This window comes from Protopterus annectens, chromosome 1.part2, assembly GCF_019279795.1.
Source record: "Protopterus annectens isolate FY-2018-M chromosome 1.part2, PAN1.0, whole genome shotgun sequence".
NCBI lineage: Eukaryota > Metazoa > Chordata > Ceratodontiformes > Protopteridae > Protopterus > Protopterus annectens.
The window spans coordinates 1,210,118,607-1,210,123,602 of record NC_056727.1 but is presented as its reverse complement, the minus strand read 5'-3'; the positions used below and the strand labels follow the sequence as shown (position 1 = coordinate 1,210,123,602).

Below are 4,996 nucleotides of genomic sequence, written 5' to 3'. Positions count from 1 at the left end.
CTGCATTCCTTCTGCCCCAGTATTCAGATGAGACCCCTATGCTGGTCAGCTTTAAAGGGTTCCTCAAAAGTCATGTTATCCACCTTGCATATAGTTTCATTTGACTTCATATATCTATAACAGACGATTTTATTGCAGAGCTTTGAACTTTGACTTCTCTGAACAATTTTATTTTATTTTACAGTGCTTAGACCATTAATCACATTAAGAAATTGGAATCTGAAGTTGCAGTAGATATGCAGGGAGTTTAGTAGCATGTTATGTGCACTTTTCTGTTGTTTATATGCCCTTTGCCTATCATTTATGGCAACACCATCCTGTAGAGCATAGTGGCTACACTGCTGCATGCTCTTGACCTACACAGTCTTGTTGTCTAAGTACTCCTGGTGTTACTGACCTGTGCAGCAGGCATGATGCAGTGCTGTACGCCATGCCACAAGATGGCTGTTCTCCTGTGCAGCAAACATGCTGCAGTATTGTGTACCATGCCAGAGCATACTGTCCTGCTGTGCAACAGACACACTGGAGTGTTGTGTACCCTGTCATAAGATGCCTGTCATCCTGTGCAGCAGACATACTGCAGTGCTGCGTACCTTGCCAGAGGATGTCATTGCCATTGTATAGAGCACCCCTAGTCCTGCAGCACTCTGTGCAGTGAGGAAATGTGTAACATGATCCCTTTTTGCACAGTACATTATAACATTTCATTCTGCAGCCCATGAACAGGATACTGACAGGAGCATAATTCTGTTTGTGAATCATAGATCTTTTAATTTAGTGACTGAGATCCGCTTCACCTTTCTTCTTGCACCCTGTTTAGACAGTACCAATCAATCCAGGTTATCCATGTGTTTATGCTATTTATGCAGTTCAGAACCAAAAAAGAAACAGAAAGTTTTATTTCAGAAAAAAGAATAGAAAAATAGTTCTGACCTAATACAGTTCTACTACCTCAAATGGGGTGTAAGCAGTAATAAACTAACCGCTAAGTAAAAATGTTTACGTCTCATTCTAGGGGCTCCTGTTTCTCAGTTTGAGATGGCTCATGTACTGCTTACCAAGTTTAAATCCTAGAAGATGAATGTTTATAGCAGCAGAGCAGCTGAAAGTTTGTATACACGTACCTTACAATTTGTGGTCTCTAGACAAAAATATGTGCCAGTTCCACAGTTTAACTGTATTCATATAAAATGCTGGCATTCTCAAATGTTTTCTTTTCTTTTTTTTTTTCCCTAGAAAAAAGACAGCAATAGGTTAAGCAGTTTCTGGAAAGGCATTATATGAACGCAGCTAATGTCATATGAATAAAGGTTAAGGATTATAGACAGATATGTTATACCACTGTAATGACTGTCCATGGCTTGCTTGAAATACAGAAAATGTGAGGAACCTCATACTGGTTTGTAAGGCATTTAAGGATGAGTGTTAGTAAAGACGTGGTTTAAGAATAGTGCAAACAATTTGAACTAAATTAATTGGTGTAAAATTAAGATATAATTAGACATAAATAGTAGTTTTTACAGACGATAGTGAATAACCGAAATGGCATGACATTGGACATGATAAAGATTGACAGATCAGAGCTTTTAAGAAGTTAAGACATTTTTATGGGAGGTGGAAAATATGCAGCATATTAATGTCAGTATGATCAGTTATCTGATAATTATGTCTTACTCTGTTAACAAATGTCCAGGTAAGGAAAGAAACCATAAGCATAAAAAGAAAATAATTTCTCCAGATGTAATTGCATAGTTTATAAATGAGTTAACTGATCTAATAAAGAACAGTGTGTTTATAATTTATTTTAAAAGGGTACACATGCTTTGTTCTTCAGTCAAGACATATCTCGTATAGAGCATGCAAACTCTCAAACTTTGGATATAACTATATAGTGATTTCTAGTTATCTAAAAACAAAACAAGAGGAAGGGAGATATACATGTGAAAAACAGGACTTTTGAACAGACCTAGAATGCTTTTTAAAATGACATACTGTGAAACAGGTGATCACAACAGTTACATGTTAGTGAGCATGCAAATAGCCTCTTTTCTGGGACAGCTTGAGAGCACCGCCTGATTAAATGACTGCCACAGTTTATTAGTGCACTGCGGACTGAAGGAATCAAACTGCTAGAATCACTTTGCCATACTGCTAGAGCTCCAGATAAGTGACCTGGTCTTTGGAGGACACTTTTCACCTGCAACTCAGGTCACAGAAATGTGCAGCATAGTCACAGACTATTCAGTCATTCTATCAGTGTTTTTTTAATGAGATACGAACTGGATGATCTAAGCTGTCCAGGTGGAAGGGAGAACATGCACTTGAGGCAAATAGAAACCAGGGGTCAGGGCTGACCCCTGAACTCTTGAGCTGTAAGACAGAAACTGGACCACTGTGTTGTCTAAAAATAAAATAAACTATACCTTTTTCAGATATTTATAAAATACATGTTGTTGTTGTTGTTTGTCTTTTGGCTTTTCCCGGTTAGGGGTCGCCACAGCGGAACTCCAGTCCGCTAATGATTGGCAGTAGGTTTTTACAGTGCCGAGTTGCCAGCTCGACACCCAACCTTCAACGAAGGCATGTCCATTCACGCATGTCTTTCAGAATGCCACTCGACCACAGGGAGGACATGCAGACTCCACACAGAAGGCACTCCCCGCACACCAGCCGAGAATCGATCGGGAGAACCTCTTGCTGTGAGGCAACAACGCTACCGCTGCACCACCGCGGCAGATTTATAAAATACATGTATGCCTGAGAAAAGTACACTTACACACCCACTATTGCAAAGCAAAGCAGGATATACATGGAAGTTCCCAGTAAGTACTGCAGTCTGGTGCAGCTTTAAACACAACTGTAGTACACCTAGTGCAGTCAGCAAAGGGCAAGCCAGCAGACACATGGGGGAAGGAATTATCAAAGTGCTATAGGTGAATTATCATGCAGAAAAGAGCCTGCCAGTGACCCATAGCAGGTAAATCATGTATCCATAACTAGCTACCAGTACAGAAGGAATATGGAGGAATGAAAAATGGAAAAGCCTCACCCTGGGGAAACCACCTTCTTGATCCTGGTATTCCCCCTGCCAGGTAAGTATGCTATAGAAGAATGAAAGAAAATTCAAGTTAAAACATGATACTGACAATTCCTTGGATCCTGTAGGGCTGAGATTATTAAAAACAGAACCATAATACTGTGGTGAGTCCTGTCCTTACTACTTTCATTAGAGGAAGAAACAGCGATAGAGGATTATACAGGGAGTCCTTCAGAGAAAATAATACAAACTGACATTTTACCCAGTCTTTTCTGAAATTCAATGAACATTATTATAGTGAAAGAAATGTACATTGCTTCTGTTGCCTTTAGCACATTAAGAAAAAAGAAAAATAAAGCAAAAACAACTAGAAGCATAATTAATGGTATCTGGGCAATCAGAAAGCATAAAAAATAAAAGGATAAAAAACTGGGAGAGCTTAAGTTGGAACTAAACAGACTTTTATACTTATAACAGTTAAAGAGTCTTCATTATGTTAAGCATTGTTCCTATGAAGAAATATGTAGCTGATCTTATGTCCATTAAGAAACATAAGCTTGAGGGCATGTAATGGTCACTTGCTGTTCTCCTCCATCCTTATTCTTATACATATGATAAACTACAGATGACCCTCAACCTGTGGTGAATTTTTTTATCATTTTTTATAAATATCCCTTCATGGCTACCTCATATATTATTCTATAGTGTCATTGTTTGTGAATACATTTCTTCTAGATGGCTGTTCCAATCATCCAACACCATTATTTATTTCCTTTATTTATTTATTTATTTATTTACATTTTTACTGGAAGGCCTAGCTGGGTAGAAAAAAACTCCAATAGGTACAGTAAATAAATATCAATACAACATATTAAAGCAGTCTTAAAAACATATAAAATATCATATGACAAAAATGTAGACCTGTAGCAAGGTCAGCTTGTGCCCTCGACAATGCTTTCATTTGGCACCCCAAAGTCTGGAGCCAAGAAAAAAAGAGCCTTTATGTATAGACATAATAGGGCCTTGTTTTGTCCAGCAACTTTACTAAACTGTTACTAAGAGCTATAATAGCTCCTTGGTACACTTCAGTTACTCTCATTTATACTTTATAAGAAAAGTTCTTCAAGATAAGCAGAGCGATGTTATATATTTACATAACAACTCTTTGTAAAACTGCGTTCAACACTTTTTTTAAACTATAGAAAAGAACTATGCTAACTCCTTGCTACAGTTCCTAGCACACACACTTAGAGACAAACACACACAAACACATATACATAAACACACACACACACACACACACACACACACACACACACACACACACACACACACACACACACACACACACTGACTGGGTGTCATTGAAGTAGCTTTGAGTTGTGCATGGGCAATAGCCACATACTGAAGATACTGACTCCTGAGGTATCCCACATGCACCATCTCTTCAGCTACATTTAGTACTGTTGTCTCTGTGTCCCAGAATTAAGGAATGTTTTACTTTCCCCACTTTAGAATCCATTCTGTCTGCCTAATTTGTTCATTATTCTGCTGTGGTACCATGTCAAATACTTTGTTAAAGTCTAATCAGCTATACCTGTCACTCAGCTACCTGTGGAGTGTATGTACAGAAAATAGGCAAGAGGGGCCTGGAATGCATTGGAGAAAACTGACAAAGGACTCAAGATATCACAACCAAATAACTAGAGAGGGAACGGTAACAGAGTTGTATAAGAGCAGCGGGACAGAGGAGTCCTAAGTGAAAGATCTGCTATGGTAGAGTTTTTAATTGAATCTAGAACAAATGCTGCTGTGAAAAAGGGGATAATTAGTAGTGCATAAAAATATTGCATGATAACTGTAAGAAACAATCAGAGGAGGTTAGAAAAGATTGGGAAGAGAGACTGGAAAAGAAGTTTACAAGGGATCAATGGTGGGACATATATATGGATCCAGGCT

General features: G+C 38.4%; 1 non-coding gene across 1 annotated transcript; it reads right to left on the bottom strand.

The window, feature by feature from the left end:
• Positions 1-2,935: 2,935 nt before the first annotated feature.
• LOC122792499 lies at positions 2,936-3,100 on the bottom strand. Its single transcript, XR_006363325.1, has one exon. It is a non-coding gene; the product is annotated as a U1 spliceosomal RNA (small nuclear RNA).
• Between the last annotated feature and the right edge of the window lie 1,896 nt (positions 3,101-4,996).